The following is a 15807-nucleotide window of genomic DNA, read 5'->3' as shown; positions in this document are numbered from 1 at the left end:
GACAGAAACAGACAAGCCCAGTTCTGCTGCTTCACTATTGTGCCTAAGCAAAGTGGTTTACCATTCTGAGCTTCAGTTTCCTCTCTGGTGAAATGGGAATAATTATACCCCAGCAAGGAGGGAGACTTCCTTACAACTTTTACTTTTTAAACCTTAAATATGTTCATCCATTAAAATAATAAAGTACCCACTGCATAGAGCTGTGTTGAATAGAACCTAAACATGCTTGCTCCTTCCTGAAGTATAGGGAGATTGGTAATCCTGTGGGTGACACTGGCTCTTTTCATTATCCAGTAAACTTTAAAAAATTTTGTGTTGTTCCCTCATCCCTACCTTGGTGTATCCTAGTTTCCATTGCTATTTTCTCAGTATTGTCCTTACTCTAGATTTAATTGAATTTGGGCAGCCTTGCCTGTGTTAATTTAATTTCCATTACTATACTTTGACCTAAATGATTTCAACAATGTCAGTTTGCAAATGTATTTTAAATGAGTTAGTAACTGGTTGAATGTGACCAATTCCACCAGTTTCCCTGTTTCTAGTCTTTTTCTCTAACCTACTTACGTAACACTTCAATAACTCTTACATGTCTGTCAAGGTTCTAATTCAGGGCACACTTTTAGAATAGGAAGTGATGTGTGCTCTCACATAGTCCAGCGTACTTTATATGTCAAGTATAAAGTATACATAAATAAACTGAGATCATATACTTTAGTAACTCCATGAGTACAGAGACTTCTCTCCATACCTTCTATGATCTCCATTATGCCTTGCACATAGATTTAATCATATCAAAGGACTTCAACACTTGTTGAATTATTAGACTAATAATCAATTAACTTAATGATTCTACTGTCACATTTTATGCATACTTCTTATCTTTATCACAGTTATTCATTTGTAAAGGGTGCAAACACAAATGCCTACTGGAGACAAGAAGGTAATTTAAATGAGCAGGCCAGTCCAGTCTCACAATAGGGAAAGATGGGGACAGCAAATAACTGGAGGACAGATGAGGCAGCTACTTCTCATTGAGAATGTGAGCCCAGCATATTGCCAAATTTTTGATTTTCAAGAGAAGGCAGAAATCTAGAGATTTATGTGAAATTGATTGACTTTCAAGTGTTGGAAACTAACTAAAAATTGTAAAAATCATCTCTGCAAGATGAAATTGACCTCCTCACCTCCAGTTTGGGACTTCTGGTACAGCTATTTATTTTAATAAGTGCTTTTCAACCTTAACACAACATGGAAGGGACTGTCATTGACTACTTTATAGCCAATCTCCACTCCTTCCTTAAGTTTTATTCCAGGTAGCAATATGCCCAGCTGAAAGATACTTCCCAGGTGCCTTTACTGCCAATTCTGTGGTATATTCATGAAGGCAGCTCTGCTGTATGAAATCTTGTCCAGCTGGTTATGGATGTGCTCAGGAACACCAACTCACCTAGCGCTTCTTTCACGCTTCAACATGGCCCTGAGATTGTGGGTGGCTAGTGATATCTATGTGGAAGGTTTTGGGTGGTCATTCTGAGAAAGCTTCTTAAAGGAAGACTACTCAGCTGGAAAGTATACCCTTTTAACATTCCCCCTTCCTAATTCCCCCAGCCTGGAATGTGCACATGATGGTAGGAGGTTGACCAGCTGTCCTGGAACATGAGACAATCTTGAGGATGGAAGCCTGTACTAAGATGATACAGTAAAAGGTAAAGAAGCCTGGGTCCTTATTCACTGCAGAGTGCCTGCATCTAATTATATATGTAAGAGAGACTAAAGCAACTGTCCTGTTTAAGCCACTTATTTGGATTGTCTGCATATGCAACGGAAACTAAACCTAACTAATAAATACAATTTTTATTAATAAAGTGTTTTATTTTAAAATAAATTCCCACGTATTTAAAAATAAATTCCCTATCAACACAACCTATCTGCCCTCAGGATGCCAGTAATTTCTGTTAGTATTGGCTAAATCCAGAGGATACTCTTCAGCCTTTATCTTAATGTTCCTGAGGCATTTGACACTGTTGACCCCTTTCTCCTTGGACCATTCTTCTTCCAGGCACCAAACTGAGTAGAACCTGATAAGGCCTAAGATATTTCTGCTTCCACTCTCTCCTCTTTTATCTGTCTTTACCAAGTGATGCTAAAGTTAATCTGGAAATATAAAAATAAAAAATAGGAAAAACACAAGGCTACAATAATTAAAGTAAGAATAAGCTGATAGATCAATAGAATAGACTGGGAACCGAGAAGTAAACCCAAATCTTGTTCTCAAACCCAAGTTCCTGTGCCCGATGAACAGTGAGGCTAAACAAACCAAAATGTCAGTGTTTGGAGCAGAGAAAGGTTTATATTGCAGGACCAAGCAAGGAGAATGGGTGGCTCGTGCTCAAAACCCCTAAACTCCCTAGTGGTTTTGGAGGAGAAGTTTTTAATAGGAAAAATTTGGGGTGAGGCCTGCAGGGTGTGTGACTTTCTTCTGATTGATTGGTGTCGAGGTAACAGGGCAGGCAGTGCTCCAAAAATCTTCTGTTCAGCTTGAGGTTACCATCCTCCACCTGGGTGAGGACGTTAGTTCTGGCAGAAGAACTCAAAAGATGTTGTCATGTATATTCCTTGAGGAGGAACCAGGACCCTTCCCCAAGGGTGCACTATTGTTTCATGACTGCTCTTCCTTTCCTCCTTCATTCCCTCCCTTCCCTGATTAGCAACTGTTTGAATCTTTATTTATTTATTTTTTTGCGGTACGCGGGCCTCTCACTGCTGTGGCCTCTCCCGTCGCTGAGCACAGGCTCCGGACGCGCAGGCTTAGCGGCCATGGCTCACGGACCCAGCTGCTCCGCGGCATGTGGGATCTTTCCGGATCGGGGCACGAACCCGTGTCCCCTGCATCGGCAGGCAGATTCTCAACCACTGCGCCACCAGGGATGCCCTGTTTGAATCTTTAGATTCAACTTTAGAACTCAGGGAAGCTCAAGGAGGCTGAATGAAGTCTATGGACACAGGAAGGGTTTGTACCAGGGAGGGTCCCACAGGTCCTGCCTCCTTTCACAGGGGAAAAGAACAAGTTGTTAATAAACATGTGGAAAGAAGTTTAACTCACTATTAATAAATTAATGTGATGTTGCTTTTAAGTTATGAAATGAGTAAAGACTAAAAAGCTCAACAATACTCAGTATTGGTGAGAACATGAGGAAATAGGCATTCCAGTATACCATGAGAGGGTAAATTTGGAGAACATTGTTGAGAGCAACTTAGTAATAGCTTAAAAAAAACAATTTTAGGGCTTCCCTGGTGGTGCAGTGGTTGAGCATCCGCCTGCTGATGCAGGGGACGCAGGTTCGTGCCCCAGTCTGGGAAGATCCCACATGCCGCGGAGCAGCTAGGCCCGTGAGCCATGGCCGCTGAGCCTGCGCGTCCGGAGCCTGTGCTCCGCAATGGGAGAGGCCACAACAGTGAGAGGCCCGCATACTGCAAAACAAAAAAACAATTTTAATGCACATACTCTTTGAACCATCTACTCCTCTTCTTTCCCATCTGTACAAAGATGATTGATTGGACTTCCCTGGTGGCACAGTGGTTAAAAATCCGCCTGCCAATGCAGGGGACATGGGTTCCAGCCCTGGTCCGGGAAGATCCCACATCTTAGTTGCCACGGAGCAACTAAGCCCGTGCGCCACAACTACTGAGCCTGTGCTCTAGAGCCCGCGAGCCACAGCTACTGAGCCCACACACCACAGCTACTGAAGCCCGCGTGCCTAGAGCCCGTGCTCCACAACAAGAGAAGTCACCGCAATGAAAAGCCTGCGCACCGCAAGGAAGAGTAGCCCCTGCTGGCCACAACTAGAGAAAGCCTGTGTGCAGCAACAAAGACCCAATGCAGCCAAAAGTAAATAAATTTATTTTTTTTTTAAAAAGATGATTGTATAAGGATTGTCATTATAGCATTGTTTGCATTTGTAAAATGCTGGAACCAATATAAATATGCTTCAATAGGGGACAAGTTAATGAAAATACTATTTAGGCATACAGTGGAATACTATGCAGGGACCAAAAAGAATGAGTTAGATCTATATATACTAATATGGAAAGATGTCTGAGATTTATTCATTCATTCATTCATCCATCCATTCATTCATTCATTTAAGTGTTTGTTGAGGGTGTACCATGGCTCTCTTTTAGGCTCCAGGATACAGCAGGGCAGGGAACAAAACAAAGTTCCTGGGCTCATGGATTTGCTTTCTAGGGAGAAATATGGACAACAGGCAAGCCAAGAAAAAAGTACGTAGTATGAAAGATCCATGAAGAAAAATGAATCAGGATATGGAGGATCGAGCCTTTTTTTTTTTTTTGCGGTATGCAGGCCTCTCACTGTTGTGGCCTCTCCCATTGCGGAGCACAGGCTCCGGACGCGCAGGCTCAGTGGCCATGGCTCACGGGCCTAGCCGCTCCGGGGCATGTGGGATCTTCCCGGACTGGGGCACGAACCCGTGTCCCCTGCGTCGGCAGGCGGACTCTCAACCACTGTGCCACCAGGGAAACCCTGATTGGGGCATTATTTTATATTGGGTGGTGGTCAGAGGAAGTTTCTCTGATGAGGTAGCCAAATGGCTGCTGCAGTTTTGAGTCTCAAATCTATATGTCATTGGACGTTTAACCCAGAGAAATGAAAACTTAACATTCACACCAAAAGTTTGCATAAAGCATTATTCATAATAGCCAAACTTGGAAACAGTCTTCAATAATGAGTGGTTAAACAAATTGTGGCACATTCCATATCATGGAATACTTTTCAGCAATGAAAAGGAATGAACTATTGAAATACACAACTTGGATGGATCTCAAGGGAATTATACTGAGTCAAGAAGGTCAGTCTCGAAATGTTATATTCTGTATGATTCCATTCATAGCATTCTTGAAGTGCCAAAATGATAGATATAGAGAACAGAGTAGTGGTGTATGGTTTATTGAGAAGGGGGAAAGGAGGTGTCTGTGACTATAAAAGGGATCCTTGTGATGGAACAGTTCTGTATCTTAACTGTGGTGTTAATCACATGTGATATCTACACATGATGAAACTTCATAGAACTATGTACACATACACACACACACAAGTGCATATAAAAACAAGTGGAATCTGAATAAGGTTGGTGGATGATACCAATGTCAGTTTCCTGATTATGATAGTGGACTATGCTTATGTAAGATAGTAACATTGGAGATTAGGTGAAGAGTATACTGGGTTTCTATTATTCTTACAACTATATGTGAATCTACAATAATCTCAGAATAAAAAGTTTTTTAAATTTTCTGCACATCACAACTTCCATGTCTTGTCTTTTTCCAGTCAAACAAAGCTCTGTGTTTTACACTTAAAGGACTAATCACCAGTGACAAAGGAACACTATGTGCTGCTTGGCTTACATTTGGCTTTTACTACCCATCCCTGAACCAATTAATGTGGCAAGGGGGCTAAGATGATACTCACAGGTCAATGCCAGCCAAGACCCATCCTTGAAGTCAAAACTCTGCAGACCTCCTGGGTACTATGCAGTGGACTAGACTGGATGCTGGCGAAACATCCACAAGATCTGCTGCATCACCTTCCCCTATTCTGACTGTTTAGTCACTTGGGCCCTATATCCTTTACAATTAGGTTCTCCTGCATATGATAGGAAAGCCCAAAAAAGGGTTTTTATCTCCCTCATGTAAAAGAAGACCAGAAGAAGGCAATTCAGGGCTAGTATGGCAGATTCATCATCCTTAGTGGTTTAGTCACTTGATGTTTTTCTGCTCCATCATTCTTGGGCATGGTACCTAACTCTCAAGATCATGTCATAGTCCAAGATGGCTGCTGGAGTTTCATAATCCAGACAGGATGGAGAAAGGACAAAATGTCACTTGTCCCAAATAACTGAACCCTCTTTTTAAAAATGGTGGCCATTTAATTCATTGTCCAAACTTGAACACCTTTGAGATAGACAGTGGGTGCTCTTAATAATTATACAGAGACAACAGGTGGAAATAGGAAGTATCCCAGATAAATCAAGGCAAATCATCACTGTGTCTTTGAAGGGTGTCCTATTCAGAAGGTTCTTCTACTCCACAATAGCTTTTCATTTACGAGCGTAACTTAAAAATAGTCCCACTTGGTCAGGGCTATGTTTGGTCAGCCCAGCACTTTGATTCAAATATGGTGAGAGGGAACGATGCTGTCCTAGACATCATGTGAAACATGGCCAGGGCCAAACCCTCCTTGGCCCTCATCCTTTCCCTCTCTCCTTCATTTTCCAACATCTTCCCTCAGTCAAAAGCCAAAAGTCCCTATGAAACAGACCTGAGAAGTATGTGTATGCCCCATGCTGAGTCATCTCATGAGCTAAACTCTCCGTTGTATTCTGAGGGGACCACCAGCAATAATACTCCTATCACTAGGGAAATTCCTAGTGTTTAGAGGTTACCTCCCAGAAGAAGACAAAGGCCAGACGTCTCTTTAGATGAGGCCAAATTCCTGACTACACAAATACCAAGAACGCAGGATGATAAAACCTTCATAAAAATATTAGAACTGGGCTTCCCTGGTGGCACAGTGGTTGAGAGTCCGCCTGCCGATGCAGGGGACACGATGCAGGGGGGATGTATCACTACATCCACAATTAAAGAACCCTGGAGAGAAGTGATCAAAAGACTCCCAGTAACATGGAGGCCTTTCTGCTTTGGGGTGAAAAGTGGGTGGATCTTTTCTACCTTTTGAAGTTTATACCATGTGCATGCCTTAATTATGCAAAACAAACTAAATTAAGAAATAAGGACACAAATGAATTCTCAAGTATTTAAATCACTTTTTTCTGCACAGAGAAATGGATATTCTGTTTTAAATTTTAAACTTTTAAAATGGTTTTGCTTGATCAGAAGAATGACTTTTGTTTCAGAAATTTACTTTTTGATTTTGAGGAATATTGGCTCATTTATAAATAAGGTCTGAAATTTCTTTTAACAGTAAAAAAGCATGAGGTATCTCATTTTGAGATAGTGGTCTGTTCATTCCACATCCTCTGAAATTTTCCATTCTAAGACAGCATTTATCTTGCTATTTTAAAATATATTTACTATTCAAATCTAGGTTTTGGTCTAGTTGAGACTATGTGAGAAAAACAAGGAGTGAGATGCAAAGTTGTTATAAAGAAAACAGCAAAGAAAAAAATTGTCAAAAAAATTAATTTAAAAAGTATGGTACATGCTACAATGTTATTGTCATTATATGTCATTTTAAAAAGTGTGTATACTGATGTGAAATGATATCCAACTTATGTTGTCATGTTAAAACAATTTGCAGTACATTATGTAGAATAAATTAATTTTTTGTAAAATAATAATATACTAATGTAAATACTGAAACAATACCAGAGGAATATAAACAAAACTAATAAGTGTGTGGTGTGCTGGAAAGACTGGGAGGAGAGGATAGATTATGAGTGACTTTTTTACTGTCTAGGTTTTTTTGGGGGGGGCTGCACCATGCGGCCTGTGGAATCTTAGGGAGTCCTAACCAATGGACCACCAGGGAATTCCCTACTTTTTAGGTTATACATTTCTGCAATACACATTTTATTTTTACTAAAAGCACACATTATTTTGTTAGCAGAAAATACAGTACAGATAATTTAAAAGTTACAAAAAAGGAGGGGTAGTTATAGAGAGCTAAGAGAGAATACAAAGGGTTACAAGCAAAGAACTCAAGGCATATGCTCTCTGACATTTTTTTTCTTTCAAAGTTTAAAACTCTAATACTTTATTGTATGGTTAATACTCTTTTCAACTACCTCAAATCCTTTGTGGCACCCATAAGAACATTAATAAATAAACTATTGGGAGGATATTGACAAGCTGTGAGAGAATCTGTTTTGGAATAAGTTTATGAGTGACTACGTGGAAGAAAATTTGGACAGGCAGTACTGATAAATTTGGCTAGATAAATTCATGAAAACCAAGCAATGGCAATAAAATTGCTTGTGGAGGACAGACTCTGCGTCCTGAACGCTTATAGGAGGGAGATTCCATTGAAGCTTTGTGAGCATAGGAGTGACATATTGATGGTGCAAGCCATAGTAAAGGCAATACCAACCAGGAGGACCGATTTGGGGGCTATTGCAATAGTGACACAACAGGACATTAGTGGGGTAAGAGCTAAGAGAAACACAGGAATGGGCAGGTAAGCAGCAAAAAAATCAGGATACTCAGTGCCATTCTCAGCTATTTCTATGGAGAATGAAGCTGAAACAGGCAAGGAGGAGAGAGTCATCTTAAAACAAAGAAATTAAGAGGTGTGCAGTCATGAAGTGAGCAGGAAACAGAGAGAGAGAGTAAGACATCTGATAAAGGAGAGGAATTTGCTTGCACTTTGGGAAGAGATCTCCTTCTGAACAGGTGTGGCTTTGTAGTTTTCTGACCATCTCCCAGCAACCCCACTGAAACAGAACCCATAGGGCAAACTCTCAGAATGGACTACTATGGATCTAAAGGAGGACTGAGAATAAAGAGGAGGGGGAAAAAATCAGGAAACTTTTAAGAATAATTGATTTGCACATATTCTTCCACTTATTCTTTCAGGTTGATGGAGAAGGAGAGATGGATGTTTCATTTAATAAGTACCTATTTAGAAGCTAGTATATACTGGGCTCTGTTTATTAAAGCACAAAATCCTTCTAGATCCTACAAGGTAGTGCTAGTATCATGATCTCTATTTTATGGCTGGGGAAATTGTTAACTAAATTGTCTAAGGTCACAGAGTCAGTGAATGACAGAGCCAAGACTAGAATCCAGGTAGACTGGCTCCAGAGTCTAAGCTCTAACCACTACAGTAAGTGGCCTCTCTATCTGACCCAGGTCTCTGCTAGACAACTTTTTTTAAAAAATCAGATACCAGTATTGCTGAGTTCGTTTAATTCTCATAACAACTTTCCCTGGTGTAGGTTATTACTTTAGTGACCAGTGTAAAGAGTCCTAGATTAAAGAGCAATCTAAGACATGATACAGGATAGAAGCATTCAAGGCATACTCAGGTATGCTGTCACTGAAAAATGTGATGATCTTTAGTCGTTAAATTTTTTTTTTTTCTTGGCTGCACCGTGCAACTTGCAGGATCTTAATTCCAAGACCAGGGATCAAACTGGGCCCCAGCAGTGAAAGCACCAAGTCCTAACCACTGGACTGCCAGGGAATTCCCTGAATATTATTTCTTTTTGAATTGGCAATTAGCTTACCGACATTTAACTGTCTTCCATTTCCTGAGGATAAAATCTTTGGAGACAGTGGGGGGAAAAGCTAATCTGACCCATTCTTTCAAACAACAAGGGTTTGGGGGATTTCGTTGAATACCAGCACTTTGATATGAGCGGAGGGTGCCTGGTAAATACCCTCTGCTTCCTGCCCTTATGAAGTTTACAGGCCACTGGGGCTAGGTGGGGGCAGGGATGGTAGCTACCTCCAGCATGGTCACCATCAGTTTCTTTCCTCTCCATATGCGTGTGACATGCATCATTGAGAGGTACAGCCTATTATTCCCTTGAATCTGGACTTGCCTAGAATGCTCTGACCAAGAGAGGATGGCAGAATGATTCTACACTGATGCTGGGCCTGGCCTACAAGAGGACTGACATCTTCTGCCTTGGACTCTTAAGAGTCCTCAGCCACCATGGAAGACGCTTGTATTAGTCTGCTCTGGCTGCCAAAACAAATCACCAGGCTGTGTGGCTCAAACAACACAAATTAATTTTTTCGGTATATTTTCTGGAGACTGGAAGTCCTAGGTCAAGGTGTCAGCAGGGGTGGTTTCTCCTGAAGCCTCTCTCCTTGACGTGCAGACAGCACCTTCTCTCTGTTCTCACAGGGCCTTTCCTGTACACATTTTTAATGGTGTTTGTTGTTGTTGTTGTAGTTGTTTGATTGGGCTAAGTGACGTTACTAGAGAAAGCCAGGATTACAAAGGACTTGAGAGTTGGTATTGGGGCCCTTCTTCGTGCCAAAGGTGAGCACAATATTTACAAAGCCCTAGTTGTACTGCATACACCTCTTGGCCCGGTCCATCTTCTTTTTCTCCTGTTTGGCCACCTTGGGAGTCTGACCTCTTACTTTCCCAGCACCGGCCAGGGAACCATGGACTTCACCTCTAAGCACGTGGCTGGCTACTTCCAGAGTGCTCAGAGTCTCCACCCCACACTGACCCACGGTTGCCTTATCCTCTAGGATGAGGATGCTCCTGCCAGGAGCACGACTTGAGCGATGCCCTCCAGGGAAGCTACATGAGCCTTGATTTGGGCGACTGTCTCCTGGCCCGTCACCTCGAGGGTGTGTAGCTCCTGGGCGAAGACACAGAACTGCATGTCGGCCACTGAACCGTGGGCACCACTGCCGCTACCGCGAAGATGGAGTCGTGAAGAAAGAGCTTTAATGGCGTTTTTTGATGAACAGAAGTTTTTAGTTTTGATGAATTCCACTTCATCAACTTTTTTTCTTTTTGGTTACTACTTTCAGCAACTCACATCCACATCCAGTCTTCATGCTCTAGGCCCCTAAACCCCACTCACCATGCCCCTTTCTGGTCTATACTAACTCGTCGGTTTTCTCCCCAGGTCTACACTGGCTCGCTCACTTCTTCCCCGCTGAGCTCCCGCCAATTCGGTTGGTTTGCCAGGCACCTTCTCGGGAACAGAGCCCGCGCTCTGTGTCCTTTCTGGGAATGAATAAAGGGAGTTCTCTCTTGTCCAGTCGGGGGTCGGTTCCGGGTTGTTAGGATCCTTGAGCCTCAGTGCCCCGGGGCTTGCAGGGAAAGGCAGAAAGAAGGGAGAGGAGATAAATGCCAAATTATACCCCGGACTGAGAGGAAAGCCTCGCGAGTTCAGTCAAAGTTGCTGGCTCTACTGAGAAAGAAGGTTCAGTTAATTTTTAAGGATTTACATTCCCACTTTTTCGGATAAACCGTAGACTGCAAAAGAATTTAACAGCTCATGGTGAGTGCACTTTCAGCACAATTGCAGATTTTACTCATTTGGGAAAGTGCTGTCGGGCTGTCAGGATGGCCGAGTGGTCTAAGGCGCCAGACTCAAGCTAAAGTCGTTAAAGCTTCCTTCGTAGAGAGGTTTCTGGTCCCCGAATGGGGGCGTGGGTTCGAATCCCACTTCTGACAGACTGTTTTTCCTCCCCCTCTAAACGCAACCGCTACCACTTTCTCAGCCATTTTTTGTTTCCATTCATTCTTCTCTCTACTTTCCCTTTTACAGTCCTAACGACGGACCCTCAATTGGGAAAAGAAAGACTCTTTCTTTTCCGTTTTAGTTGCTACTTATCACGGATCATGTTTTGCTCTGCACTCTGGTTTGTTCATTAAAGGCGCTTTTACTAAACGCTCGTTAACCCTGGGGAGTCCTGGGAGAAAAATGAGTCTGCTGGGAACAGAAAGACGTGTACAAAGACTCGGTGATTATACGCTGCTCCTGAGCTCACGGGCCATTGGGACCGTAGTCTCAAGTCCTTTCTCACTGCCCGAACCCATCAAACACTAATAGTGCGGAAATTGAAAGCAGCGTGGTTCACTCTGTTACAGGATGGGGACGTGAAAGCAGCGTGGTTCACTTTGTTACAGGATTGGGATGTGAAAAGAGTAGGAAAGGTTCCACCGAGATTTGAACTCGGATCGCTGGATTCAGAGTCCAGAGTGCTAACCATTACACCATGGAACCTCCTTTGTGTATGCGGCTCTACACTGTCCATCTGATATCTCTTTCCTTGTGCTTTCTATTATTATTTTTTTTTCAATTGAGGTATAGTTGATTTACAATACTATATTCGTTTCGGGTATACAACATAGTGATTCAAAATTTTTATACATTGTACTTCATTTAAAATTATTTTATCCTTGTGCTTTTTAATTTAAAAAAATTTTTTGATGAGAGAGATGTATAGAAAACAATTTAAAATGAAATGTGCCACTTTAACCGAAAGCTCTGCCTCTTCTCCCTAATTGATTGTTTGTTTTCATTTACGGGGGCGTTTTTTGGAGGGATGGAAAATCTCTGCTCTTTCAGCCGAAGGGCGATGGAGAAGCCAAAAGCAAGTATGGGAGGTGGGTGGGAGGGGGACTTTCACTGATTGTTTCCACTGAGCCTGCTTCCCAGATTTCTATCCCTTGATGTCAGGGTCAGGGCAGGATCCTGATCCAAGAAGATGGATACCTCTGGAGGTTTTGATTTTGCCTTCATTTCCGACCCACACAAAGGCAAATTGGATTTTAATCTTGCCGTTCAAAAGGGAGAAAAACATTGACATCTTTTTTCTACAGCTTCGCTTATTCATTCTAGGATACTTGCAGACGCCTCCAGAGCAACTTGGAGTTTCTTGGTGCTTCCTGCTTAGCTGTAATGATGGGCTTGCCATTTTAAAATCTGCCCTCCCTCTCCGAGATGCCTTAAGTGCAGGACCAGTTCTCATTCCTCTGACACCCTAAGGTCTGGTACATAGTAGACGCTTAATCAACGGCTAGTTGTATGAACGCCTAGATGAAAGGTTGAATGAATGAATGCATGCATGAATGAACGAACGAGTGAATAAATAATCAGGTAGCCCAGCGCTGGACTTTTTTGAATGTTTCTTTTTCCTTCTCTCCATAGGCTAAATCTGACAAGTCTAAAGGACATGATTGTTGCTTTTTGCGGGGGTGAGGGGTTCCTTTCCAGGTCCTAGCTCCCAGGTGGACATTCCAGTGTTCATATGGCCACACAAATGTGTCCTCGAGTGTGGATGGCCAAGAGAGGACGTCATAGTGCTGGGTATAGTCATTTATTTCTCTAAACTTTAACTTTATTAACATAGCATGATTATTTACCTAGTAACTATTAAGAACAACTTATAATAAAGAGATCATACATGTAGCATCACTGGAAGAAATACTCAGGTATAAATTACTACTATAGTCAGTCTAAATATTAATTACTGGCCAGTCATTCTTCATGTGCCTCTGATAGTCTCCCAAGGCTGAATTGCTTAGGAATCCCTGAATCATTTTCTGGCTTTCATCCTTTTGTTGTAACTCCATCCAAGCAAGGTGCCTGTCAAGAAATAGCTACTCAATAAATATGGGTTGAAGTGCATATATCTTTTGGAAGGTGGAGAGGGAAGCAATGAAATTGAAAGACTTTTGGCCAGGTCACTATAGAGTTCTCCCAAGTGTCTATTCCTTCCCTCCATGCACGTAAACTCTCCGTTCTATCTTCTTGAGTCTCCTAGCCTTAAAATATGGTCTAAGTTATCTCAGATCCAGCTGAATAATGGACCAAGCCTTTCTTCCCCAGTATAGGTGGCACACTTTTTATTCCATGAGCCACAAGCTTATTTCTTAAAGAAAAATGTCCATTGGTTTTAAAATTACACCAGAACCTCAAAAGCCCACTATTCAATTATAAGCTTTAAACTGCTCTCTGAGGATAGGCAAGGCAGAAGGGGTATAAATGAATGTTTTTCAGTCTTAGCACATCTATATCCCAGGAAAGGGTAGGGAGTATAGAGCTGGAAGATAGTACAGATGGCCGTGGGTTGGTTTATTTATTTGTGAGTTTGGAGTTCAGAAGGCTACACTTTTCCCTTGGAATTGCTCATGGTTAGTTCATAAATATTGCAAGGTGAATGCAAACAAAGACTGATGAGGGGGATGACTGGGGGAAGAGATGACTGGGACCCACAATCCAAAAGCAATCTGATCCCTGGCAATCTGCGCAAGAATGATTTGCAGTAACCTGGTAGCAGAGCTGAATCCAGAAAGAGCAAGTCAGTGTGGTGTAATCAGAGTCAAGAACCAAGTTTAGCTGGAGTGTCCTGTAGAAATGGGGCTTCAGAACACATGACCCTACCTCAAACTGAAGACCTCAAGGCCTTCCTGGATCCTCAGCTCTGTGTACCTTGCTCATTTCACAATTAGAAAGATATTCTTTCATGTATTTATATATTTATCACTGATACTTACTACAAATATCTATTTAGTTTTCGTAATGTGGGGAAGTGAGAGAAATATGGTTCTATATCTGACAAAGCTTATGACGCATGGGGAAAAGCAGATGATTACACAAAAATTTCCCAAAGTTATGGTAAATGCTAAAATAAGTGATAACAGAGCATGGCCAATGCATATCAACAGGAATACCCAATTAAGGGCAGGGAGCAATGAGGAAAGCCTGCCAAAGAAGGGATGGCTTAGCTGAGGCCTGCTACAGGCTCCCCAGCACGTTCCATTTCTCTTTCGCAGTATTTATCAGACTGGGATTTTTTTAAACAATTCATTTGTGGACTCGTGAATTCACTTATTCGACTTATGAAATAAATGTCTACTCATCCTAACAACTCAAACAAAAGTGCCTAAAGTAGAATTTATAATCTCCCCCTTCCCTATCCTCTGACACTGTTATAACTGGAAACGTTGAAGTGTGTTCTTCTATACATTGTACTGTTGTACTGTCCTTTATCTTGGTAACTATACATCTACAATGTCATTCATAGTTCAGTTGCATTCTTTACCGTAGAAATTGTATCATCTTGGGGCCATTATGCGTCTAATGCTTGTCTTCTCTACACTGCACCAGGGCAGGGACCCTCTCCTTTGTTCCCTTCCAGATCCTCGGTGCCTGATTGTAATTCTGGAGGGAGAGATCAAGGGAGGCTTCCAGGAGAGAGCAACTACCTTGCTGAGGTGTCGAGGATAAGAAGCTTTGAGGGCAGGGAGAATTGCTTGGAGCAGAGACTGAGGGCGCCCAACGGAAGACGCAGAGACGCGCGCAGTGAGGGGGGAAGCGCCTCTAGACCGTGTGACCTGAGAGGCAGTTGAGTGGCAAGGCGAGACGCCTTGCGTAGAGTCGCCACAGCTCAGATGAGCATAATTAGGATTCAAAATGTGAAATGAGAAGGCTTCGGGGATGCTGAGAACCGCGGCCGGGCAGGACCTGTCTCCAGTTGCAAGTGGATTCAGGGAGACTGACAGCTACTCACTGGTCCACCATTTATTGAATAAGGTAATAAGTAAGAACTGCTGTATCTACGGGGCCTAAGTACCTAGTAGGTAACACACAGTAGGCGCTGATTTCTTTTCTTTTCTGTTGGAAACTATTGGGTGATGAAACTACAATAATGGAGTAAGTACCACGCACAGTAGATGCTCATTAACTTTTTGTTAATTGCAATAATCAGTTGTAGGCCTATCATGTGATGAACACTGTTTTGGGGGACAGTGCATATGGGTGTTATCTCTGGCCTCTGGGAAAAGCAGAAGTGGTAGGAGAGGAACCTGCCTGAACTTGGAGCCTGTGAGAACCGTGTATATTGGACATGAAAGAGTACCTACTCAGACAACGGTGAGGTGCAAAAGAACGTTGGCAGCGGTGGGATTCGAACCCACGCCCCCGAAGAGACTGGAGCCTTAATCCAGCGCCTTAGACCGCTCGGCCACGCTACCTCCTGCGGGCGACTATTTTACATGCATGTCATCTGACCCAAACTGCTCCCGTTTCAGGTCATTTATCTCCACCCCACCCCACCCCACCCCACCCCACCCGTGCCCCCGCCACTCTGAGCTGTCTCCGCGGGCCCTTCCTCCAGCGTTCCCCTCTCCACTCCCAGCACAACCCGGGAACCCCCTGACCCCTGACACTTTGCTTTCTCATGGCTCCCAGGTTCACCGTGAAAGGCGACGGCGCAGGTGGCGCGGGAGGAGGCTCCTGCCCCGTCTGTAATCAGCATAGGAAAAAGGAGTCACGCAGACTGACAGTT

General features: G+C 42.8%; 3 non-coding genes and 1 pseudogene across 3 annotated transcripts; 1 reads left to right on the top strand and 3 right to left on the bottom strand.

The window, feature by feature from the left end:
* Window positions 1–9963: 9963 nt before the first annotated feature.
* LOC102992575 (FAU ubiquitin-like and ribosomal protein S30) lies at window positions 9964–10382 on the bottom strand (annotated as a pseudogene).
* A 686-nt stretch (window positions 10383–11068) lies between these two features.
* TRNAL-CAA (transfer RNA leucine (anticodon CAA)) lies at window positions 11069–11185 on the top strand. Its single transcript has 2 exons — window positions 11069–11106; window positions 11140–11185. It is a non-coding gene; the product is annotated as a tRNA-Leu (tRNA).
* Window positions 11186–11666: 481 nt separating this feature from the next.
* TRNAQ-CUG (transfer RNA glutamine (anticodon CUG)) lies at window positions 11667–11738 on the bottom strand. Its single transcript has one exon. It is a non-coding gene; the product is annotated as a tRNA-Gln (tRNA).
* Window positions 11739–15411: 3673 nt separating this feature from the next.
* TRNAL-AAG (transfer RNA leucine (anticodon AAG)) lies at window positions 15412–15493 on the bottom strand. Its single transcript has one exon. It is a non-coding gene; the product is annotated as a tRNA-Leu (tRNA).
* Between the last annotated feature and the right edge of the window lie 314 nt (window positions 15494–15807).

The sequence above is a fragment of the Physeter macrocephalus genome, chromosome 18 (genome assembly GCF_002837175.3).
Source record: "Physeter macrocephalus isolate SW-GA chromosome 18, ASM283717v5, whole genome shotgun sequence".
NCBI classification, from domain to species: Eukaryota; Metazoa; Chordata; class Mammalia; order Artiodactyla; family Physeteridae; genus Physeter; species Physeter macrocephalus.
Note: the sequence above shows the minus strand (reverse complement) of the source record. Positions and strands in the feature narration are given on the sequence as shown.